The 27,183-nt window shown below is 37.9% G+C and overlaps 1 long non-coding RNA gene across 2 annotated transcripts in view; it reads right to left on the reverse strand.

Annotated features, from left to right (window-relative positions):
* LOC135362434 (uncharacterized) overlaps positions 1-26,277 on the reverse strand; it is a 71,018-nt gene extending 44,741 nt beyond the window's left edge. Inside the window, exons 1-6 of one of the 2 annotated variants that reach the window (XR_010407131.1) lie at positions 24,277-26,277; positions 24,001-24,062; positions 20,732-22,868; positions 19,076-19,303; positions 17,846-17,926; positions 9,067-9,136 (exon numbers count right to left, since the gene is read on the reverse strand). This is a non-coding gene — a long non-coding RNA (uncharacterized LOC135362434). The remainder of the gene's footprint in view (positions 1-9,066; positions 9,137-17,845; positions 17,927-19,075; positions 19,304-20,731; positions 22,869-24,000; positions 24,063-24,276) is intronic. The other variant, XR_010407130.1, reaches the window with a different exon arrangement.
* Positions 26,278-27,183: the final 906 nt, after the last annotated feature.

Genomic DNA, 27,183 nt, shown 5'->3' on the forward strand with positions numbered 1-27,183 from the left:
GCTTGGTAGAGGATGGAGGCTGTAATTGCCAAGAAAAAAAAAATTAAAATATTGAACTCTTTCGTGCATTAGATCACAAGAGGACAAATGTGCTATGTACATTAAATACTTTCAGTGTACATTAAATACTGTGTACTTTAAAATACTTGTAAATACATTAAATACTATCACTTTTTATAGATCTTCCAAGATCCCTATCATCCAGGGAAAGCAGGTATTTCATAGGCCCAAAGAAGGCTACTGACTAAGGTCACAAATTCAGGAGACAGAAGTGTTCAGACTCCTGATTCTAACTTCACTGTTCTCCCCACAATAACATGCTACACTGTCAATTGTTTGGGGCTTCATGGGCTGTAATAACTTGTCCAACAGTCCAGAATTTTGTCTTTTGCAGAATTAATTGATATGAAAGCCAATAGCTTCTGGACTATGAACATTTAACTGGTGACCTGCTTGAGAAGAGAGTCGTTGGCAGTCCTGAACATTTTTTTAATGAGAAATACAAACAAAATTTAGCAAGAAGTGTCATGAGTCAAAAAAAATTCATGAGGTACGTTCATAGATATTTTTGTTTACGTATTCCCTCCTGCAAGAAATGCCAACCTTTGTTTATTTAAAGATGTGCAACTTTCCAGCTTATATCATTTTAAGTCAGACCACATGATGCAGGAGGCAGTACTAGGAAGAACATCTGCAGAGCAGACTTGCCTTCCATGACTAATGTTGTTCCACAGAGATATGTCATAGACAATATACCTGCTAGAAATTCAAATAGCAGCATAAATAAGATATATCCAGGGAAGGTTCTGAAAACTGTAAAATAACCCTCCTGTATGTTCCTAAACTTATAATCAGGCATTGTATTTGTCTTGCTATTACAAAGATGTACATCCAGCAGTGAGCAAATATCAAGGAAATAATGAATTGGAAGTGACAAGTGCCTTCAGCCAAAAGTCCAGAGGGAATTGTCATCTTGAAATCATACCCAGCAGAAGGAGCCAAAGAAAGAATGACATGGCAGAAGTACCAGTGTTCATCCAAAAATTAAGCTCAGGGGTTGTATTAGGCCAAGCCAATTGAGCCAGCGATGATCTTTCTTTCATTTTGAATTAATGTGTGTTCAAAAAGAGAAGGCATGCTGGAATATCCTCAACTGGATTAGGGGAAACAAGACAGCTGAATCAGCAGCATAATCAAGAAATATTTGTTAGAGTGATGTGGATTTATTGAGCAAGATAAATACATATGGCTCCATCCCTGTAAGAGGTTACAAATTGGGACCGACAGCACTATCTAGGGAAAAAAAACTGTCAAAAACAAAATATTGACTTAGTGACATTAGCTAGGAGCACTTTAAACAGTTCTGTGTGTACATGAGATTCCTTCCTGCCTTTTGAAAACTTAGAGACTAAGAAAAATAATAATAGCAGTATTAGAAATATTAGTAATCACTCTCATCATTGGTGGCATTTCCTGAGCTACTGCTGAACGCTTCACATGCATTGTCTTTTCAGTCTTTACAAAATCCCGGAAAAGTTACTGGTACCTCCATTCTAACATTGAAGAACTCGCAGCTTAGCTTTAATAACCTGCCCCAGTCTCATGGCTATAGTTGGTGGGTGGCTTCAGAAAATCTCACACCAGGGGCGCCTGGGGGGCTCGGTCGTTAAGCGTCTGGCTTCGGCTCAGGTCATGATCCCGGGGTCCTGGGATGGAGCCCCGCATCGGGCTCCCTGCTCAGTAGGGAGCCTGCTTCTCCCTCTCCCACTCCCCCTGCTTGTGTTCCCTCTCTTGTTCTCTCTCTCTGTCAAATAAATAAAATCTTTAAAAAAAAAAAATCTCACACCAATGTCTGTGGGCTATTCTACAGTTGCTACCTCCTAAATTAGCCACAAGTATACTGGATTCAAAGAACATTAGTCATCCTAGATGGAACTCTACAGTGAAGAACAGACAGCAATTATACCACAGAAGAGACAAGAGCAATTGCTACATTTATCAATGGAAGTACTATTTACGGTTGCATAGAAAAGGGATGGCTTGGGGCGCCTGGGTGGCTCAGTCGTTAAGCGTCTGCCTTCGGCTCAGGTCATGATCCCGGGGTCCTGGGATTGAGCCCCGCATCGGGCTCCCTGCTCCGTGGGAAGACTGCTCTCCCTCTCCCACTCCCCCTGCTTGTGTTCCCTCTCTCGCTGTGTCTCTCTCTGTCAAATAAATAAATAAAATCTGTAAAAAAAGAAAAAGGAAAGGGATGGCTAGCATGTGCATTTAACCCCGATCCTAATTGCTATTGTGTGGAAGCGTGACATGTGACTAATTTACATCAAGAGATGTAAAATGAAAAACTTGACTCTGTTCTCTCTTTATGCCAGGCCACCAAAGACTGCAAACGAGCCAAAGAAATCTTAATACACAGCCCATCAGTGTTTAATAATTAAAAAGAGTTGTTAAGATAAACTTAATTAATGAATTTCCTACTGATGTCTGTTTATTTAGAAAACTCCAGTCTTTAGCCAACAATAGAAACAACAAATCTAAATTAAGGGCAGGCATAATTTGTTCAGAGTTTCTTCAGTGATCATACATGTAATAAGCCTCAGTTCAGAAGAATCAAGAGCCATTTCAATAAACACGAAGACACATTAGGAATTTTCAAAGAATCGTAAATGATAAAAGGGGTAACAGCTCATCAGCCCAACCACCTAAATGAACTCCATGAGCCTATGGAACAGAATATGTGAGGGCTAGATCACTCTTTATTGAGTGATTGAGAAAATGAGGAAAAGCCACACTAACACACATATTTAAGGGTAAATTATTCTATTGCAATTTCTCTAGGAAGACTGTGAGAGTAGGTAAATTTAGTCAGTTTCAGGGATGGAGAAAGCGAGCCTTGGAGCATTCAGTGATTTTACAGAACTCGGGTAGCCACTCACGGCAGGCATAGTATTTCAGCTAATTTGTTTTTCTGAGTTAGAGCAATTTGCCTTAAAAATGAAAGAGGAGGAGAAAGTCAAAGAAAACAGCGATGGCAGTTTTAATTTTTGTTTAATCGAACTGCCCATCAGTTGAAATTGTGGAAATCTGAACAGTGGGTCAAAATGGCCAGTCTTACTTGGTAACCCGTTTTGGTCCAAACACATCTGTGAGAATCCTGTGAAGGTGCCGTGACTTGCTCTCTCATCAGTGTTGTGATAACATGGTGTACGTTTCAAAACCCAGAAACTGATGTTAGAATAACATGTGTGTTTGTATCTACGCCCATGTATGGTTGTGTAACAACACTGTTCCATCACCACAAAGATACCGTCTGTACTCCGCCTTTGAAGTCACACTCAGCCCAAACCCCCCAACCCATTATGATTCCTAATCCCTGGCAACTAACTAATCTATTTTTCATCTATATGATCTTGTCCCTGAGAATGTAATATAAATAGTACGTGACCTTTAGAAATCAGCACGATACCCTCGGGAGCCACCAAGTTGTTGTGTCTATCAAGAGTTCACTCCCTTTTATTGCTGAGTAGTAGTCTATGGTTGGGACGTACCACAGTTCATTTAAACATTCACACCCTGAAGGACATCTAGGTCATTTGCAGTTTGAGGCTCTAACAGATAAAACTGCTATGAACAATCACATACAGGTGTTAGTGTAGACATAAATTTTCATTTCTCCAGGACAAATGGAGTGCAACTGATAGGTGGTAGGGAAAGTGTATGTTTGGTTTCTAAGAAACTGCCAAAGTATTATTCAAACTGGCTGTACCATTTTATATTTGCACCTACAATGTATGAAAGATCCAGTTACTCGACCTCCTCACCAGAAATTGCTACGGTCATTTCTTTTTTTAATTTTTAGCTGTTTCAATAGTTGTGTAATGATATCTCCTAATGGTCTTAATTTGCAATTCCCTAATGGTTAGCAATGCTGAACATCGTTTCATGTGCTTATTTGCCATCTGTACACTCTCTTCAGTGAAATGTCTCTTCATGTACTTTGATGATTTTCTAATTAGATTTTTGTTTGTTTTTTTCCATTGTTGACTTTTGAGATTTCTTTACTATATAAAGGTCAACAACAGGAAATATTATTTAGGAATGCGTACACGGGTAGAAAAACTGAAACAAAGTGGAAAATGTTTTCTATACAAGTCTGGAGAGTTGTTAAAGCTAGAGGGGAGGAAGGAAGTTGTAACCAGAAGGCTACAAACACAAGCTCCTGGGTTGCATTCACTGCTCATTCTTGACCCAGGGGTTCCTTTCTTGACACTAATGTTTATTTTATAATAATTTATTAAACTTTCATTTAAATTTTATGCCCTTTCCTTTACATTAGTTATGCATTAGAATATTTTTAAAATAATAACAATAGACACTAAAGGTATGGAGCATTTCTTGTCAGGTATTGTGCCAAATAACTTACGGAATGCATTAGGCTATTTAACCTACCAACCCTACCAACGATCCCAAGATACAGGAACTATTATTATCCCATTTTATAGTAAGAAGACTGAGATTCAGAATGGCTAAGTAATTTCTTTAAGACAACATGGCTAGTAGGTGTTATCATTCAAATAAGCAACTACACTCATCTGGTTCCAGTGGTCAAGCTCTTAACCATTATATAATACCAACCACCATATTTATGGGAACAATGGTAACCACTGTTTATTATTTCTTTTTTTAAAGATTTATTATTTATTTATTTATTTATTTATTTATTTATTTATTTGAGAGACAGAGAGAGAGAGCAGGAGTGGGAGGGGCAGAGGGAGAGGGAGAGAGAGAATCTCAAGCAGACTGCCAGCTGAGTGCAGAGCCTGATGTGAGGCTCAATCTCATGACCCTGAGATCATGACCTGAGCCAAAACCAAGAGTTGGTTGCTCAACCAACTTAGCCCTTGTTTATTATTTCAGTTACAACTGGTATTTGGGAATTTGAGCCACTGTATAAACATCGGGATTTATAATTAATACATTATGTTTCAAAGGCTATGGGAAAGCAGTTTTATAGACAATCTTTTTATTTTAATAATCTCTAATAATCTGGTCTGATGAACTCTAGCTCTTACAATTATAAAAGAAAATAACTATTCTACTACCCTATGTTGCTTCTACTAAATGAATTAAGACCTCATATTCATGCTATTTCCTATTATAGTAAAAAATAAATATCATAAATACCTGTTGTGATCATGTCACATAAAATTGACGGTGAGGGTGCAGAAAGAAGGTTTTGCTTGAAAACTGATAGTGGCATTAGTTGAGAACTTGGTGATGATGCATTTGGTTCTTAAATCTCATCAATAGAAAACCCCCTAACCAGCCTCTACCCAACTACGTTCTTACTGGATTATGACTGCTTTATTCTACAGGCTCTTCTCCCAGAAATTCAGGAAGATATATATATCAGTTCAATGTTCCAGGCCATGTAGTAGTTCTAGAATTGGGGAGATGAGTAAAACTTTACTCCTACCTTCACAGCCTAGTGAAAAGATAAACTTTTTAAAGTATAATTATAATCAAATGTGAGAAGTGTGATGAACAGGCTATACACAGGGTTTCATAATATACCAGATGGCTCCTAACTCAGGCTTGAGGGGCTAGAGATGTATTCTAAGGGCAAGAATAATTTAACATATTAAATAACAATCCTAAATAATATTGCAATGGTCTGAACATTTGTGTCCCAGTTTCAAAACTGTGTTCTCAGTTCCAACATTTATGCATTAGCTTGCCCTTATTCCTTCCTAGAAAGAGCAAAGGATCATTTTCCACATGGATTTCTCCCTCCCCTTCCTCTTCTTCTCTCTTAATCCCTTTACCTATTTTGCCCATCAGATTTGTTTCTTTTAAGTAGTCTAGAAAGGACAAGGAATCTAAATGCTATTTTTCTTTCACATCTGGATATTATAATAAGAAAAGGGATAGAACAAGAATCACCATTAGGGCATAGATGGCTTACTCAAAGTTTATTCATTTTAATAACTAGAGTCAAAAAGAACCAAATCCTCTTGTTAAAACCTGCATTTAGTTCCTGCAGTCCACAAATGTGTGTGCAAAACATATTAATTATACACCTGAGAAAAATATTATTTAAAATTATTTGGCATCTTAGAGATTTGAAATGAAAACAAAAGCACCATAATAATCAAAAACATAATAAACTTGGAGATATTTATCATCATTATGAAAACAACTTCAAGTCACAGGTGCAAATTACGATTGAGCCATGAACTAAATTTATAGAACTCCAAATAGACTAGACATTTTCTTTATAAAAACATGGTACAAATAACACACAGTTTTTATTAATTTATTCACCTTTTCTCCCCCAAATGCTCATGAGACTCTCAAATGAGGAATGGTTTTATTCAAATTCCATTTTTACTTATGAGTGTAACTTAGCTTTGCATAAGTACATTTCTGTCTCCAGCTAAAACACATTTTTGTTGTTTTATTAAGTATCATTTGAAAAATTTAGTGAAGTATGCTTCAAATTTCAATGTAATAAAACAGTTTGTAATTATCTTACTCTGATTTTTTAATACCTATAACATATTACCTGATTTAAAAATCAACTTATTCAGGTATACTTTATATTAAAAATGCCGCCATTTTAAGTATATAGTTAATGAATTTTGGTAAATACAGACACCAACACAACCCATTCCAAAACCCATTTTTATCACCATATAATGTCCCCTCATATTTTTTTGCAGTTAAATCTCCTACCTTCAGCCATAAATAATCACTGATATGCTTCCTATCACCATAGATTAGTTTTGTCACTTTAGAATTGCATATGAATGGAATCACAATATATAATTGTGACAATCTGTTTTTGTGACAATTTGTTTTTGTTTCCAGATAATGATTTTGAGGTTTGTTCATGTTGTGGCATGCATTTATGTATCACTGAGTAGTATTTCACTGAATGGATTAAACCACATTTTGTTTATCCACTCATCTGTTACTGGACATGTAGATTATTTTCATGTTTTGCTTATTAGAAATAAAGCTACTATTAAATTCATGGGCAAGTTTTTGTGCAGATAGGTGTTTTCATCCCTCTGGGTAAATATCTATGAAGGATGTTGCTAGATTAAAAGGTAAGTGTTTATCTTTACAAGAAATTGTAAATAAGTCAGTCAGAGAAAGACAAATACCATATGATCTCACTCATATGAGGAAGTTAAGAAACAAAACAGATGAATATATGGGAAGGGTAAAAAAGAGAGAGAGAAGGAAGCAAACCATAAGAGACTCTTAACTAAAGAGAAAAAATGAAGCTTGATGGAGGGAAGTGCGTTGTGGGTGGGGGATGGGCTAAATGGGTGATGGGCATGAAGGAGGGCACTTATTATGATAAGCACTGGGTGTCATATGTGAGGAATCACTAACTTCACTTCCTGAAACCAATATTGCACTATATGTTAACCAACTAGAATTTAAATAAAAATTAAAAAAAAAAATTTGCTGGGTCATAGGGTAGGTAGCTCTATTTTCAACTTTTTGAGGAAACTCCATATTTTTTCCAGAGTGGCTGCACCAGGCTGTATTCCCACCAACAGTGTAAGAGGGTTCCCCTTTCTCTGCCTCCTCACCAACATCTGTTGTTTCCTGAGTTGTTAATTTTAGCCATTCTGACTGCTGTGAGGTGGTATCTCCTCATTATGATTTTAATTCGCAATCCTCTGATGACTAATGAAGTTGAACAACTTATAGTTGGCTTATCAGCATACATAAGACTTAGAAGTGTCTGTCCATTATTTTATCCATTTAGAGTTGGGTTCCTGGCCTTTTGATTATAGAGTTTAAAGATTTTCTATTTATTCTGGCCTATGCTTTGTGAAGAGATTCTCCTACTAGTTTGTGATTTTTCATTTCATTTTCTTAACAGTAGAATTCAAACAGGAGTTTTTACTATTGCCAAAGCACAATTTAGCAATATTTCTTTTATGCTTCATGATTTGGGAACTTTCCTAAAAAGGGGTTGCCTAGTCCCAAACCACAGTGATTTTCTTCTAAGTATTCTTCTAGGAGATTTATAGTTTTATATTTTATGTTTAAGGCTATGATCCATGTCACCTCATTATTTAGAGATGATGTGAATTAATGGTTCAAGATTTTTTTTGTACATGAATATTCAATTGCTCCAGGACCAGTTATTAGAAGGACAATCTTTAATGCGGTGAATAAGCATGTAAGATTTGTCAAAAAAATTGACCAGGGGCACTTGGGTGGCTCAGTCACTTAAGTGTCTGACTCTTGGTTTCGTCTCAGGTCATGATCTCAGGGTTGTGAGATCGAGCCCTGCATTGGGCTCCACACTCAGTGTGGAGTGTGCTTAAAATTCTCTCCCGCTCCCTCGTCCTCCCCCTCTGCTCCTCTCCCCACTCACTCCCTCTCTCTGAAATAGATAGAATCTTTCAAGAAAAGTAAAAAGAAATTCATTTAAAAAACAATGGACCAGCTGCTACTAGAGTCATTTAGCAGAACTTCTCCCAGCAAAACAACAATATAACTAATGAAAATTATAAAACAATCTATCATTAAAGTCTCTGGGAATTGTCCTAAGGGCATATAGCCAAAGGAATAACATTAGTTCAAACATTAGTTCTCAGTAAGAACAGTGAGAATCTGTGGTACTAGAGCTACACTCAGCTCATTTACCACCACAACTCTTGTGTTATGGAAGTTCAACCACAGATGCTCTACTCCAGCAAGGTATGGCCAGGAACACTGGAGTTTCTTCTCATGCCAGTTTGCCAGTCTCACTATGGTTTTACCCAAGGAGGGGCAGACTATCAGTGGTGCTTTACAGCTCTACCAGTCCATTTTTGCTGAAACTTCTTTTCCAGAAAATTGTGGTCAAGAGGACAAGCTCTCCCTTCCCCCACCCAGGCTCCACTCATAGAGCAGAAGCTCTACACCAGGTGTAGCAAGCTGAGAACAATTGAGCACTGATCATCACTACCCCCAGCCCACTAACAGGAGGAAGGCTCTATTCTGGGATAGGTAAAACAAGACCAGAATGTGCCAACCACCCACTTCACTACCTACTTGGAAAGCAGGGATGTCACTCCAGGAGTAGCAGGTCCCCATCCTCAGTTTCCGTGCACGGAGTGCCTGCCTAGGAATAAAGACCATAAGAACCAACAGTTACAAAGCTCTACCAGAGGGGACTGACTTCATTTGGTAGGAAGAGTGGAGAACTCCATGCTTAAGGGACTTGTCAAAAATGATGAAGATCTTGTAGAAAGCAATTAAGAGAAGGCTGAAGCTCCATGATATAAGAAAAATAGCAGAACAGTCCTATTTTTATTAGAACCAAGAAAAGAAACAGTCAAGAAGAGCCTCCTGGGATCACAGTCACTCTGGGGGTTGGGAAGTCCCTGTACACATTAGACTGCACCTGCTCAGAAGGAGTTCAAATGGCATGTACAACAGACTTGAAAGCTTTCCCCAAACTGCACACAGACTATCAACAGAGGATGAATCCTCTATGGAATAAGCAGCTTAAACAAAACTCCTGATAAATCACACTCATCCCTGAAGACTATGTCCTGTCACACACAAAACAAAACAAAAAACCCAGAAAAAACAAAGATGGAACATTGAGACTACTAATCACTGGCTGAATGGGAGGCAAAAATAGAAACTCCCTGAACCATGACAGCAGACTCCAAATCACACACGTACAAATAAAGGGTAAAAATCTAATCTTTGACCAGTAAGTGGCATACCTACGGGCAAAACATAGGTAGCCAGATCAAAACCTAAAAACAAGAAAAATAAATCTGAACTGCAATATCAGAGACCACACACTGCTGTGGAAATAAACTGCATGATTAGTTTAGCCAAGTCATTAAACAAATAAACAGAGGTTCAAGCGAACAGCAGCTACAACAACTCCTAAGGATGGGAGGATGAGGAGAGGGAATCAGCATCCAGTGTTTCTACAGTGTATTATCTAATTTTTAACCAAAAAAAAAAAAAAAAAAGTGTATGAGGCATACAAAGAAATGGGGAAAATATAATCCATACACAGAAAATAATTTGGTAATAGAAAGTACCTTTGCAGGGGTCCACAGGTAGATCTAGAAAACAAAAATTTCAAAGCAGTGAATGCAAATATGTTCAAGAAACAAAGATTTCAAAGCAGTGATTGTAAATATGTTCAAGAAAACAACGGAAACCATGTTTAAAGAGTTAAAGGAAGATGTGATGACAATGTTTTGCCAGAGAACATAAATAAAGATATATAAATTATAAAGAAGAGCCAAATGAAAATTCTGGATTTGGAAGTATAATAACCCAAATGATAAACTCACTGGGAGAGGTTAGCATCAGATTGGTGCTGGCAAAAGAAAGAATTAGCAAACTTGAAGACAGAGCAATGGAGAGTATGCAATATGAAGCACAGAAAGAAGAAAGGGTAGAGAGGTAAGAAGAGCCTTAGAGAAGTGTGATGCACTAGTAAGTTCACCCCATGTGTAATGGGAGTATCAGGAGAAGAGACAAAGAAAAAAATATATTAAAATTTTAAAGAAATACTGGCTCAAAACTTCCCAAGTTGGATGGAAAACCTCAGACTACACATCCAAGAAGCTTAGTGAACTCCAGGTAGGATAGACACAAAGAGATTTACAGACACTTCATAGTCACAGGGTTGAAAGCCAGAGAGGAAGAAAATGATCCTGAGTGTAATAAGAGAAAAATGACTCATATGTATAATGAACCCCAACAAGAGTGCAGCTGACTTCTGAATAGAAAGATATGGAGGCCAAAGGGAATTGGAGAACATATTCAAAATGCTGAAAGTGAAAAAATGCCAATCAAAATCTTTTTTTTTTTTTTTAGGAAAACTAACTTAAAAAAGAAAGGCTAAAGACATCTCCAGATGTAAAAAAGCTGAGAGAATTCATTGCTAGTATACATGACTTCCAGAAACAACAATAGGAAGTTCTTCAGGCTGAAAGCAAGTGACACTGAACAGTAACTTAAATCTATATGAAAAGAAAAAAAGGTACAAGAAAAGGTGAGTATACATATAATTAATGGAAGACAATGTATATTTCTTCTCTTTTCTTGACTCATTTAAAAAGGAATTATATAAACAGTACATATGTAATTATATTATTTGGTCTATCATATATAGAAAAGTAACATATTTGACAATAGTGCAAAGGGGATAGGTGAGAGTAAAGGAGTAAGGAAATGACACAAGAGGGAATGTAAAAGCTACAGGAAGGAATTAATAGAGCTAGAAATGGTAAATAAGATGTTAATAAAACAAATTCTGTAAGTACATACATGCTCTATTTTCTCAACTCCTTTAAAAGATATGATTATATAAAGTAATAATTATATCAATGTATTGTTAAGTGTGTAACACTATTTAATTCAAGTCAATGTTTAATTATTTTTAAATTCTAAGTGCTGTTCTTTTTAAATTTTATTTATTTTAGGCAATCTCTACACCCAACATGGGGTTTGCACTCACCTCCCCAAGATCAAGAGTCACATGCTCTTCACATTGAGCCAGTCAGGCATTCCTAAATTCTAAATGATATTCTTAATAGCTTATTTTCATATTAATAGTATTAATACAAAAAGGATTTGCAGTAATGGAACAATATAGGACTAAAATTTTTATATTTAATTGGATCTAAGGGAATATAAGAGTGAAGTCAATTCTGATAGGTGAAGATGTTTATTGTAAGTCGTAGGTCAACCACTAAGAAATAACTCAAAAATTATAACAAAGATTTCCAAACCTGAATTGATCTAAGATAAGTAAGACAATTAATTAGGAACAGTATCCCTGTCAGTGAGACCTCTGTAGCCATGATACATTGAATTTATATTTAATAGACAAAGGATAGAAAAGTCTATGTCTACCTAACATGACAAAATTATTGTGGTAGCCCCTTTTAGAATATTAATTTATGGCTAATAATATTAGCAAAATGAAGTTCTATTGTCAACATAAAACTGAGTAATTTTGGACTGCATGTTATAAAATATATTGGCCATTTGATGTAACTGATTCTTCTGATTTTGTGTTGTATTCATAGTCTTTACTATTCCAAAGTCCAATGAAAGTTTTTGTTTCTCAGAAAAGTCAACTCTTGGTCAGGAAATCGATTCCTTGAAAATCAATTATAAATATTTAGCATAATTAGAAGCATGAAACAGATGGATGAGTCAAACATTTCCAAAAGAATGTTAAATGTTAAGTATTTTCCTCATCTTTGGGATTTTCACATTATTTTGATTGTGTAAATTCAAGATTTATCTGAATGTTCTATTGCATAAGTTTGAGTTTCTTGTAATATCCATTTCCCTGAATAAAATAAAAACTCTAACATTGTGTAAAGTTTGGGGTATTTTTGATAGTATTATAAATATCTTATTCTAATATAACTTCATACCAAATTTCATTTAAATTTCATTATCATTGTATTCTCTGTGATCAGAAGCAATGGTATAGAAACAAGAATTCTCTGCTTCCTTCTGTATTGTGCCTTTAATCATAAAAATGTTTCTGTTTTGATTATTTTGAAATTAATTCACTGTTTTCCTAGATTGTATCTTTCTGTGAACGAATGGATCAACAAATGAGAAAATGAATTATTCTATTTGTTTTACTAACATCTAAATGGAAACTGAGCACATCAAACAGAAAAATATTTCTGATACACACACAATTCCCAATTCTTTCATTTTGAATTTTGTTTTTGAAATGAATGAATCCCTGTCCCATGAAAATTATACTGACACAGTTTTTTTAACATCTGCCCTCAACACTTAATGTTGCTCCCAGATGGATTTTATTCATTTGGTAGATACATATGACCCCTTAGAGTAAAATGAAATGAGACATAATTCCCAGAAATCACCCTAAAGCTAAAACTATTGCAAAATTACAGATTTCTTGTTAATGAAAGTGTGCACTGTTCTGTAATTTAATAAATATATATTGGGTACCTAATATTAAGCAGTACAATAGGTGCTAATAATAAAACAATAGAAAAGACAGACATTGCCTCAGCTCTCCAAAACCATACACATCAACACATGCTGCTAGATTGGGTTCTAAAGCACGTTCTGAGATACGGACATGTAACAAGATGACTGAGGTTTAACAAATACATCAAAGTTTATAAAACTGCATGCTGTTTGTTTCCTTCTGTGTAATGCATGTTCTCCAAAGTTGCCAATGTAACTGAAGTCATTTGCTGCTCTTCTTTTGAAAATCATTTTACAGTCTATATTGTGCATTCTTTTAATCTCCTGTGGTCTCAAATTTCAACTACTAAAGATACATTTGAATTTGTAAGTAATTAAACTGTAGAATTATGAAAATATTTGTAGCTACAGTAGTAAGGCAAGGCATATTTAAGTTTGAACTGGTTGAAAGAACAGCATTCTCTCTCTATGTACACCCTCTACCTCTTTCCAGAAGAAAAAGGCCATAGGACTCTTGAGGAACCCACAGCATGGTCTCTAATCCAGTTTAGGAATTTTCGTTTTCCCTTAGTTCAGCTTCTTCTCTAGAGAATCAATTACACTGATTTTATAAGCAACCTGCGCTTTCACAGAATGCCATATTCTATCAGGATGGGTGTACTTATATGTTGATTAGTTGTTCTATTAGTAGTATAATAACATGTTGAATAAAACAACTGAATAGATTAGAGGCAAAATGAGATTTTTCAAAAATGTTAATAATACTAGTCATTATCAGAGCCATTTACAAATTTGTCAGCATAGAATTTGACTTTTTTTTTTTTTTATTTGACAGAGAGAGAGAGAGAGCACAAGTAGGCAGAAAGGCAGGCAGAGGGAGAGGGAGAAGCAGGCTCTCCACCGAGCAGGGAGCCCGACGCGGGGCTCGATCCCAGGACTCTGGGACCATGACCTGAGCCGAAGGCAGCCGCCTAACCAACTGAGCCACCCAGGCGCCCCAGCTTTGACTTTTATAGGTATTCTCCTTGTGACCTTTAACCAAACGATAGTTGCCATATTGAAGAGTCATGATCTGGATTCAAACCAACCCAGATTTGAATCCTCACTCTACTATTTACTGGTTATGTGACACTGGGTGCATTTTTACTTAATCTTTTCATGACTCAATTTCCTCATCTGTGAAATGAGGATCATAATTATACCAATATTACTCAGTTTTTCTTGGAATTAAATAAAAACTGTATAAAGTACTCAAATAGAGTATGCCGCCTTCAGTCAAAGCCTAATCCATACACTTTAGCTTTGGAGTCTAACTTCTCTCATCCACTCAAAAACCTCTCTCTTGTCACTTCATTTTCCTTCTCCTATGTAAGGTATTTATCTTTTACTTCAAGGTAATTTGTATCATCTATAAACATACTCCCAGTTGAAAAAAAGCAGTAACACCTCACATTTCCTCTGAGCTAATGCCCCTTCTCTCTGTTTTTCAGGTGGAGGCCATGGTCACTGTCTCCTTTTCCTCACCTCTCAATCTTTCCCATTCCCCTCTAACTGGGCTTCCATTCCCATTAACTAAGAAAAGTGTGCAAATCCAAACCATCAATACTCATACTTATATGGCCAAATCCATATAACTCGGCACATCTTCCTACTCACCCCGTAAGCTTCTACTTGTCGAGATCCAGAGTCCCTTTCTTCGGCCCCTCTAGTCAGTCATCAGTAGGATCCCCTGCATACCCAGTCCTCTCTCTAACATTTCAATCTCCTTAATGTAGTAATTAAACTTAGTGTGTTACTGATGATCCTGCTTTCTGGAGGGCTCTCAAAAATGGACTGTTTGTTCTCCCATACCCTTCTCACCTCTGGACCTGGATTGGGGTAGGTGTCCCTTGTTCTAAGCTGGCATGACCAGAGAATGCCTCCACTCTTCTCCTCTACCCTTGGGCCTGTAGTATGGCAAGTGTCCCCTCCCGTCCTTCCCAAAAACTCCAACTTTGAATCCCTTATCATGAAATTAAAGCTCCTTATCTGAGTCATCTACTAACCCTAGGGACAACTGTCCTTCATTTCTTAAAGACTTTAGCTCAAGATTCAGTGTCATTTTCTGCAACCGTTCTACTGCCCTAATTTTTTGGTGATTTCACTATGTATACAGCTAATCCTTACAATAGAATGATTAGTTTTTTCTATGGTATGCCTATTGTCATGGGTTGGAATAGTTTTTGAGGAAACACACTCCAGGAAGCCATGGTCTAGGGCTTATGTGAGGCTTTAAATAGAAAATTATATATAAATTTGCTTTGAAGATAAAAGTGAGATTTAAAAAGACAAAAGGGGCTGAGAGGTAGAGGAATGAAGGGAGGAAATATGGCCAGAGAAAAATATTTAAGGATTGTTTCCTTAAACAGATCTCTAAAGTGTGCTATTTCCCCACTTCGAGTGTACCCCCCACTCTCCACCCCTACCCCCAGGATCTTAAATCCTTTCCTGTCTTCCAAGCCTCTGAGCAGATCTTAAAACCTTCATACACACATTCTCTGACCCCCTCGCATAAAGCCAGGCAGCTTGTGTTTAAATTCTGAGTGCTCTAGAATCAGGACTATCTATCAAACACTCCTCATACTTACCTTATCTGGCTTTTGTGTGTGTGTCTTCACATAACTTCCTTACTGTAGAGCATATATTATGTTCATGAAGGGAAGGAAAGTGTCTAGCATATTTCCTATCTCTCTTTTTAATTAATGCATAAGGGTGAGGTAATATATAAAACCAAGAAAGAAGGGAATGTGGTCTTTGTAAAAAGAAAAAAGCTTTTACTACTAAAGGTTGTTAGGTATGCTTCTTGCAAGAGTGGGCATAGAGTTTGCCATGGATCCCATAGAATCACAGTGGTACAACTAAGAGGAGCCTAGTCGTTCCCTCTCAGTATGCAAATACACGCACAGAGGCTTATCAGAGGTCTGGGCTACATGCCCGTCACAGAGCCACAGGTCTGCAACAGAAATTTCAGTCTTCTAATTTCTCAGTTATTATTCTTACCCATACACCATTCTGCCTCTCAATTATTATAATAATTACTGCCATCATTGTCATACTTGATTAAGTATATCTAAAACCGAGGGGTTTTTTTGTTATTTTGTTTTTTAAAGATTTTATTTATTTATTTGACAGAGACAACAGTGAGAGAAGGAACACAAGCAGGGGCAGTGGGAGAGGGAGAAGCAGGCTTCCCGCAGAGCAGGAGCCTGATGGGGGGCTTGATCCCAGGACCCCGGGATCATGACCTGAGCCGAAGGCAGACGCTTAACGACTGAGCCACCCAGGCGCCCCAAACCGGGTTTTATCAGAACCCTAAAATCTGTTCCCATGTGTCTAGACATTACTGTTTGTTACTCATTTCACATTCTTTCCTGTTCAGAAGTGAATCTGGGTCAAGATGCGTTGCTTGACCCAGAACACTGTTTGCATTCCTCAGTGCCCATATCTGCTTGCTGGAAAATCCCAAACTCTGGTAGGAAAACAACTGGTTGTATTAGATTTGGGTACTAGAGATGCGGTGTAAATTCTGCAGAGAAATTTCAACTTTTCCTCAATAATTCGTTTTACTTACACGATTTTAAAAAGCACAATTTTTAAATTCACTCTTTATACTAAAAGAGTATCCTTACTACCACTTTCCTTACTACTTACTACCAGTACAGAGGCCATTGCAATATTCCTTACTACTACTCCATCAGTGATGAAGGTGTCTGGAAAGTAGAGGTGTTCCCTGTGTGGGGTAAATCAAGACCGGGTCACCACAGAGCCTGCCCTAGTCCTAGCTCAACAAAGTCACCACAGGCAGAAGGAGAGGTGAGGCGTGCGTTTGTATGCTCACCCCATGTCAGCTGTGTTTTCTTTTCCCCATATGCACAACCTTTTATACCAATTTGTGTTTGTGTATTCTTATAATGAGTATAAAAAGAAAGGTAGCTATTGCTTTATGAATTAAGTTGAATATTTTGTCAAGATTCAATAAGTGTGAATTGCTACAATAATCATCATGGGATTATTTATAGGCAAAACAACTGTTAAAGAACAGGGAAAACTATAAAACCTGGAGGGATTCTGAATTCCGATTGCCTCACACATGCCTTTAAGTCAAAACAGGAAATCATACATGGTGCAGGAAACACGGCTTGAAACTCTTGGACCTAAATCAAAGATTGGTGAAGAAAATTCCATCTGTATAATTTCAGTAAGGTATTAGTGGAGCTAGACCTCAGAAGTCCATTAGGAAAAAACAGCCAAATATTTTCCCAATCTTGCTTATATAATGTACGACATGTACATAGTAGGTCTAGTAAGTAAATGACTGTTACATGGGGATATGAAATTCACAAAACAGAGTATAGACCAATGTAAAGAGTATAAAAGCAGTCCTGTAAAATTCATTCATTCAACAGATAATGTCTGGAAAGTCTCCCAGACATTAGTGGATCCTGGAGACATGAGCAAGATACATGAGTATCTCCTTCCCAGAGGTTCCTGGCAGCGTGCTTTCCTTTTTTTTTTTTTTTTTTCTTTTCTCCTCTATACAATCTAACCTACTTCATAGAGTTTTGCTTAAGGTTAAATGAGATTACATTAAGTGTCTAGAAATTCAATAAATCTATTTCCTCCTCCGTACCTTTGTTCAATATACAATGGAAACCATTGAAGCTTCTTGAACAAAGGATTTCTTGATCAGAGGTGTCTCAGAAAATCACTTCAGCTTGGAAAACAATTAGTCTAGCTAGGAAGTAATGAAAGGTGTCTTGTATTAAGGAGATGGAGACGATTTACAGTAAAAACTCACTTTTCCCAACAGAGAAGGTTCTTGACTAACCTCTTTAATTCATCCTGAATCTTCAATCCCTGCTCCACCCTTCCATCATCTGAGTCGCTTCGTTCTTGACATATATTACTCCTGCAAACAAAAAGCAAATAAAATCTCTGGATACACAAGTCACATCTTCTATGTGATATTTTGAGAACAATATTTTGTAAAAATTAAACTAGTCACATGGACAAAGTTCAATAATCTGTAATCACACCTAAACATAGTTTGTTACCTCCCAGAAAAATCCATAACCCACCCAGGACTTTCAGTAACGCCACAGCCCACCATATGCCCCCACATCCTGTGGTCACTCTCATGCCTTTCTAGAGTCTCTTTCAGTGGCTCCCAGCTCTCCACAAGGCTTCTTTAAGTTTAATGGACTTTATCCAATGTTTGTAATTATCTTCTTATTGTATAGATACTCATTAGAAAAGGAAGATATTTTTCCAACTAAGCCAAGTTGCTTAATGATTTGAGAACTATTTCAGGAATAGAATTTATGTTATAGGTCTGAGAATTTTAACGAATTCATAAAATAACAAAATTAACCTTGCATTCCTTAAGGCTTTTTGGTTTGTTTTTGTTTGTTTTGTTTTGTTTTTAATTCTAGAAAGACTGAGTTCAATGTACAAACATCTAGGATGCAAAACGCTCTGCCAAGTTACCAAGTTATAATTCAATGCTTATGATTCTGTAAGCCCTGATGCCCACAATGTCCCCCCATGCACTCTGCATCGTCATTTCTTGACACTTCTCTGATGTGCCATGGTTTCCCTCAGTAACTGCTTAGTCCATTTTCCCCCAGCAATGTCAGAGCAGATATATGGTTCATATTTACCTCCAATTCTGAAGTAGTCAGTCAAAGGAATCAGGAAATGGAGCAACTCAAAAGCAGCATTCTCTTAGGAGTATGTTAGTTATAACTAACCAATTAAATCATAAATATTGGCTCAAGTGTTATATGAAGGAGGAAGCAAATGTTCTACGAGTGGGGCTATATGACAGACTTGTTTGTGATTCCGGGCTTAATTAAAATGCAGCATAGAGAAAAATCACCAAAGCCTTCCCAAATTCATCAAAATGGCAACATCAGTAGCTTCTACCAAGAGGTCTTTGAGGATTAAATATGTAATTCTAGGTACACTGTAGGTTCCAAATACACAATACTTACTGTTGTGATTTTATTTATTCCTTTTAACTGTTAACAACTTAATGTGCTCATTTCTTGTCTTTTACCTTGAAGAAGAAACAAGAAGAGTTTAATTTCCATCTCTCTACCGTGGGGTCAGGAGCCCGGTGTATTTCCACTGTGTGTCTCTGCTGACTTCATTTATTCATGTTTCCTCCTTTTATTTATTTATAAAATATTTGAGCACCTGTTAAATGCCATCTGCCACCCCATAAAATAGAGACATTTTTCTTCTCCAGTATATTGCCTCAACACTAGCAAAAAGGAGTAAGTTCCTGAAAAGACAAACCCATTTTCCATTTCACTTATAGACACATATATCACTATAGACAAAGTTCACCTTAGCCTGAATACAGTCCAACGGGATCTACATGCAGTCTCAGTGTATTTATTTGCTCTAGGAAACACTAGTATTCTCTTAACCCAGAAAAGCCAAGAGCAATCGCTACATGGACAGGATTTGACACCATGTGGTGACAGATGACAGTGCAAATATTACTGACTATTAAAATTTTCAGTAGGCCCCAAGGCAGGTTTAACTACTGACAAGAATGCCAAAACACGCAGTGAAAGGTTTTTTTCTATTTGTATTTTAAGCAGTCAGATGGTTAGAATAATAAACATATCACACATTAAATATACATCACAGATTATAAAATGAACATTTAAATGATAGTTATTGCATCCTGTGGTTAATAGGCATCAAAAGGAACTACGGATTTAAATTATAATTTCAGTACAATGAAAAATTAATAATTTAAACTCAACAACATAAAATTAACAAAACTGTAACATGCATGTTTATGCTAAGTAAAACCAAATTCATTAAGATAATTCACAGTCAATGCCTCCTTCTAGGATTTCTTTAAGAAATAATGCTAACCCACCGTTTGCTGCAATAGTTTATCCTTTGTTATGGTATTAATATGGTTCTATTAAAATCAGTAAATATTTTAAAATTCAGCTCCACACTTGAGCCTGTACATGTCATGTATTCATTCTCCACTTGATAGCAAATCATTCAAGTGAAAACACACCGCCAAAATTCTGAGCAATTTGAATGCAAATTAAATCAATACAATAACTTAGAAGAATTTGCCCTTGGAAAGAGTGCAAGTTCAGGCAGCTGCTCAGGACCCTTATTTTGTTTAGTCAATCTCTGGTAGTATAACTAGACTTCAGACATCCACTGCACTCTCCAAGTTCAAGTGTGAAGAAACCCAGAGCAAGAAGACTTATGTACCACAAGAGGAATGTACTGGGAAAAGTGAGCAATGGATAACAGGTTTTATTCTAAACCTTGTCAACATAACACATCTTGTCAGATAAAAATCAGGAAATTCAGTTGTGGAAGTAGATAGGAAATGCTCTTATCTGTGCCAATCATTTTTTTTTTATATATAACTACCACAGATTGAGTAAGTATGATTATAGCTGAAAAAGTATAATGTAGCCATAAGGCTTTTTTCCAGAATATTCCATTGAATAATTCCAAAAGATAAAGATGTGATTCTAGGAGCCTCTTTTTCCTAGCTTTTTCTGCAATGAAAAGGAACAACAAAGAAATGACACTGCGAAACCAAATCACAAACAGGAAACAGGAAATAAAATGTTTTTTGAGACCAATTTCAGAGACTTCCACATTCTTATACATACGCCACTTCTAAAGAATAGCAATATTATTAAATAAGTTAAACGTTTACCTTAGAAGCTTTGGAAAACATGTTACGCAAGTCCAAAAGATTGTTAGAGTCAATTCACTCGATAAGTATTCTTAAGGACCTATTATTCACCAGGCCCTGGGTCAGGAAGGCTTTGGAAATGAATACAGCACTCATTTCCGATGGTGTGGTAGACCTGGGGCACACAGGTAAGCAAGGAATAACTACGATGTGGCTAGAGACACATACGAACCTTGACAAAGAGGAGGAAGTCCTGATCTATACCCAACAACAGGTCAAGATTCTCACAAAAGGGAAGACACTTGGGCTGAGAGGAAGGAGCAAGGAAGGCTCTTATTCTTGCTTCAAAACTATGCAGACTGTGGAGACGCTCAGAGGCTCCCAAAGCCCAGAGACCACCAGTGAGGGGGACTGCTTTAGGGAGGTTAGGGTCTCCAAGCAAATTAAAAAGAGACAAACACTGTGGGTGACTCCCTTACAAGCAGTTGGGGCAGAGTTGCGATATTTACTGGTAGGAATCACCTACTTGGAAACATCTGGCAAACCCTGTAGAAATCCTCCAAGCCTGGGCTTAGCACATGGGGGAGTCTGGACTCCACAGGGTCAGTACCCACTTAGGGCTAGGTCTCTACCTGGCAATAACCAAACTGACAAAATGTATTCTGGATTCCTACCTTCTCCCAAGGATGAACAATCTTTCTCTGTTGACATACCACTAGTGTTCTCCAAGCCATTCATTTCCCCCTGACGTCTTCTGAATTAAAATCTCTCTCTCCATTTCTCATTGCATCCATAAACTTGCAAAACTCCAGGTGTCAGAGGAGGAAGCTGTCCTAGCTACAGTTTTTTGTTTTTTTGTTTTTTTTTAATCTCTGATATTATAGAAAAGAGAGCCAAATCATCAAAATCAAGGCCAGAAAACAAGTTAAAATGTTCTTGGAGAATTGACTTTTGGGACAGAGGAAATTACTGATATTTAGACAAAAATGAGTCAAGGCAAGATCCAAAGTCACATGGAGTTGAGTAATCAAAGCCAAAGTCAGGAGGAACTGATAGAAAGGGATTTCATCATATGAGAAAGCACAAGTGTATACAAGGTTAGGTCTGTAGATTAAATCACGACCTTTTAAAAGCAAAGCACCTGTTCTAAACTCCTTCTTTATACTGAGTTAAGACACTAGGTATAAAAGTATGGAATCATTCTGGTTTCTGCTGGCTAAATGGATAAACTGTTGGGTCAGTGATGGATATTTTGCTTAGAAATAAATACACAAAGTCTTACCATTTATGTAATACCCATTGCAGTAATTTCGGGCACAAGGGCAAGCAGATGGTGAAGCAATTTTTGCATAAACTAGACTTTTCTCCATTTTTAAAAATCCCCTGTACACATCATAGTTGGAAAGTAGTAGTTCTCCCGGTGTCAAATTCTCCAATAGCCATTCAGTCTATGTAGGCTGGGATGGGAGCAGCGAGAGGGTGGAGTACATAGTAAACATTATCCGATGTTGGTTCACAGTCATCCTAAATAAACAGACCCACTAAGAGACGAGCAAGAAGTCCGTGTGAACCACAAGAGAACTGTTTTCTGGTTCTATTTTAACCTGCCCAAAGGTTGCTTCATTCTCCAAATTACGTTCAGTTAGCAATGGGCAGCAGGAGAAATGATTCACTTACATAAATAATGAACAGACACATCTATGCAGTTGTATGCCACCTACAGAAATCCCTAGCTCCAAATAAATGAAATACAAATGTCGTCTCTTTAACTACAAATGAATGTCCAAACAGACCAAGGTGTTCCTTTCAAACAACACAGGGTTAAGAGTATTGAGTAGCAGCCTCAGAACTCGTATCTGGTAGAAGAAGTGATGATAAGTATTCTCTTCTGTACCTGTGTGTTCCTGGGAAATGCAGGCACGAACCTACCCGTCACACAAGATGTGTCTCCTTTGGGCTTTGTAACCGGCTCATCAGAACGTGTTCAAGGGGTGCCTGGGGGGTGCAGTTGGTTACGCCTCTGACTTGCTTTTGGCTCAGGTCATGATCTCAGGGTCACGAGTTCGAGCCCCTTTTTGGGCTCTGCGCTCAGTGCGGAGTCTGTTTCGGATGCTCTCCCTCTCTCCCTCGGCCCCTCCCACTTAAGTTCTCTGTCTCCCTAAAAAAATAAGTAGATGTAATGAGCACTGGGTGTTACATGCAACTAATGAATCACAAAATTCTACCTCTGAGACAAATAAAAAAAAAAAAGTGTTTCAGATTAGAAATGGCACTCAGTAAAGTATTAGTTTGGCTCAGAAATAGCAAACATTTCATGACTTGAGGGGCCTAGGCCTGTCCTAACTTTGAAGGGAGTAGCAATCCCCAGACAAGTCCTATTATACCCCTTTCCTATGTGATGTCAATCACAAGCGTCTCCGCACATAACATTTCTACACACAGAAAGACTAGATCAAAGTGATCATCTTAGAGTATCTATTATAGGTTTCTGGAAGGTGGAAAAGTATCACCAACAAATTTAAGCTTTTTTTAAAGGAGATCGAACTTCAAAGCTCAGCAGGAAATTTATAATCTCCCACCCAGTCATCTTTCCAAAGCACTGCTTCTCCTCTGGACCCCAGAGAAGGAAGAAAACCTTCCATTCCTCTGAACTGTGGAATAAGCCAACCAGGCCCTGCTTCTGTTCGACCTTCACTAACTTAAAGGGATGGTAAATTCTGCTTCCATTCATTATCTGGTGGTAGATCATTTTACTTACCTGATAAGTTACTGACTTAACCAGGAAATCAACACAGTGAAGACTTGTACAAGCTTAGGAATAGATAAGAGAATCTTTTATGAGCATCTGGGGCTACGTCCCTGGTGGCTCAAGGATGGGCATCTGAGAACTTGTAATTCCAGAGCAATGTCCCTGGGCGAAACAGAAGCAAATTTCCTCCCACCATGTCCGGTATAATGGACAAAAGTAATCTTTCACACTAAGACATTGGGACCATCGGGTTCATCAGTTTTTCATGGAGCTATGTTTCTATCTGGAACCTGTCAAAAAAGTTCCATTTATCTATACTCAGGTGAAAGATGGGACTAGAATTACAGCTGGTCAATGTCCCAGCTTCTCCCAAGGTGGTTCATTAAAGTTACAGGATGAATGAACATTTTGTGGAAATGTGGAGAGAGGCAGGATTTACCTGAGTGATCAGAGATAAATGGAGACTATTGGCATAAGGATAAATCTCTCGAGGCAGAGAAATCGTAGGTACGGGAGGGAAGGACGGTTGGAGAAAACCTACCTTTCCAAAGGACCCAGAGCTCCAGAAGACACCTGCATTATCCGAGGAAAGCATGATCATGGCTGGCAGGAAAATAAAAATAGACTTTGAATCACAGAGTTTTGCTTTCACTCCCGAGTATGCAAATGTTAAATTTCTTTGTGTATGATCCGTTCATCCAATAATCACCATTCAGTTTGATAAGACCCAGGATCTCTTGTTAATTCATCTTCCTTTCTCTAACAAATAATTCTTCATTTTGGATAGATTTTACTATACTATCCCCAATATAATTACCTGAGGAAGAGAGACAATAAAACCTCCATCAAAAGTGTCTAACGGGGGCGCCTGGGTGGCTCAGATGGTTAAGCGTCTGCCTTCGGTTCAGGTCATGATCCCAGGGTCCTGGGATCGAGCCCCGCATCGGGCTCCCTGCTCCGCGGGAAGCCTGCTTCTCCCTCTCCCACTCCCTCTGCTTGTGCTCGCTCTCTCACTGTGTCTCTCTCTGTCAAATAAATCAATAAAATCTTTAAAAAAAAAAAAAAGAGTGTCTAACGTAAGAGCTACATTTTAAAATACGTACAGGGAGATAGCACACCAAAGTTTAATGCCTACTGGGGCTGTGTTGTAGAGATACAGGTTTTGTGGGGCTGAAAGATTATCCAATTAAAGTCAAGTCCTAAGAAATATAATCAAAATAACAAATGCAAAATGGCATATAAAAATAAATGTGCACTTAGAAAATAAGATAAAAGCAAATTATCAATTTTTAAAAACTGACAAATGTATCATAAATTCCAGAAAATAACATAATATCTTATTACTAAATTTCTAATACCCTTTGGAATATTCTTTCTTTCCTACAGTTTCTGGCTGAATACACTGGATCTTCTCTTCCTATGATGAAGCTCTCATAATGTAGTTTTCGATAGAGAAAATAAAAAGATAATTCAGCTATTCCTCACTACGGCTGTCATTTGTTTTTAATTATTGATAATTTAGAAAATTAATCTGAAATTAAAGCCTGCACAAGAGTAATCCAAAAGCACTTTAAATTGCCGCCCTGTTGTACTGAACTACATAACGTCGAATCAAGTTACTCTTCTGCTGCATACAATCATCTGTTGGTGGGTATGTGTAGGAGTTCTGTTGCTAGAACTCTTGCTTCCTCAGCTTAACTGCATTGATGGTGCTTTTGCAAGGCTCTTTTTTTCTAGAAGTACGAGACTTCATCAGAAAAAAAAAAAAAAAAAAAAAAACCCTGTCAGATATCCTGATGCAGTTTGAAATGTTGGGATATGTATATAATTAGCAGATCCACACAAGGTTATATTAGATATTCATAGAATTGCTACAGGTTGGTGCCCTACAAACACCATTATGATAAAATTCTTTCTCAGAAATTGCACATATAAAAATATGTTACATTTGTAACTATAAACATGGCTACATCAGTTATAGGACTAAATGTAGAAAATTTCCATTTGAGCACTTGTCGAAGGGAACAGAACCCTCCACTTATATTTTATACATCTGACGGGTGGAAAACATACTCCCAGGCCAGCTGTGGCACATACATTTTAAAACCTTGGTCCTCTCCCACTGCTCAGAAACTTCTGGTACCACGTGTCACGGGCGTGTTTATGTCCAGGCCTAGCATCGGGACCTACGCTTCCCTGCCATGACTGCAGATGTGGTACCAGAAGGGAGCTACGCCCACCATGGGAGAGCAGTTATAACTCACACACCTGCTCTTTCTGGTGCCCATCTCTTTCTTGCAAGGATCCGGATTCCCATCTGCTGTCATCCTCCTTCTGCTGCGAGTTCCGCCCTTAACAGTTCTCCTAGTGCAAGGCCGCTAGTGACAGATGCTTTCCCCTTTGGACGTCTGAAACAGTCTTCATTTTACCTTCAGTTTTGTTTTTTTAAGATATGGTCACCGGGTAAAGAATTTTGGGTGGTGGGGTTTTCTGTTTCTTCCCCTTTCAGCACGTTGCTGCTCTGGCTACCGGTGGGCACTGTCCAGCTGCCACGCGGGTTTTGGGCACGTGACGCATGGCCTGGCCAGCCCCCCGTGCTCTGTGGGCAAAGCCCTCCTATGTCTCGTCCCCCAGAGGCTCTCCAAAGCGTCTTCTTCCCCGTGCTGCTTTCAAGATTTTCTCTTTAGCCCTGGCTGAGAGGAATCTGTCTAACATGTGTTTCATTTTCTTGTGCTTGAGTTTCGTTGCTCTCCTTGGATCTGTGAGGTTCTGTGGTGAATCAGACTTATAACATGTTCCCCTACTATTTCTTCAAGTATTTTTCTTGGCCTTCCTCTCTATGTACGTCAGACTGAGGTTGCTCTGCAGCTCCCTGACGCACTCTCCTCCCTCCCTTCCTCCCTTCCTCCTTTCTTCCTTCCTTCCTCCTCCCTTCCTTCCTTCCTCTTCCCTTCCTCCCTTCCTTCCTCCTTCCTTCCTTCCTCCTTCCTTCCTCCTTTCCTCCTTCCTCCCTCCCTCCCTTCTTTCCTTCTGCCTTCCTTTCTCCCTCCCTCCCTTCCTCTTTCTCTCTCTTTCTTTCTCTCAAGTATTTTTGCTTCTCTGAATCATATCTATTGCTATGCCTTCAAATTCATGAATGTTTTGGCCCTTTTTAAAATTGACATCCAGCACTGAGTAAATTTAAGTTGTATAGCGTAATGACTTAACTTACATCTAGAGTAAAGTGATCACCACAATAAGTTTACTTAACACCCATAATCTCACATAGATACAAAAAAAAAAGAGAGAGAGAGAGAGAGAGAGAAAACCATTTTCTTTGTGATGAGAACTCTCACAATCTACTCTCACAACAACTTTCAAATGTACCATGTGGGCTGTGTGAGCTAGAATCATCGTGCAGAGCATTATGTCCCCAGTATTCAATGATCTTATAACTGAAAGTTTGTACCTTCTGACCACCTTCCTCCAATCCTCCTTCTCCCCACTCCCACCTCTGGTAGCTACAAATCTAACCTCTTTTTTCCATGAGGCTTTTTTTTTTTTTTTTAAGATTCCACATATAAGTGAAATCACACTAGTCTTTCTCTGTCTGACTTATTTCACTCAGCATAATGCCCCCAAGGCCCATCCATGTTGTCACAAATGGCAGATTTCCTTCTTTTTTATGGCTGAGTAATAGCCCATTGTGTGTGTGTGTGTGTGTGTGTGTTTGGGGGGGTCTGTT

Source organism: Mirounga angustirostris, unplaced genomic scaffold (assembly GCF_029215605.1).
Source record: "Mirounga angustirostris isolate CCGP_5_RB_7025 unplaced genomic scaffold, mMirAng1.0.hap1 SCAF_13, whole genome shotgun sequence".
In the NCBI taxonomy this organism is placed as follows: domain Eukaryota; kingdom Metazoa; phylum Chordata; class Mammalia; order Carnivora; family Phocidae; genus Mirounga; species Mirounga angustirostris.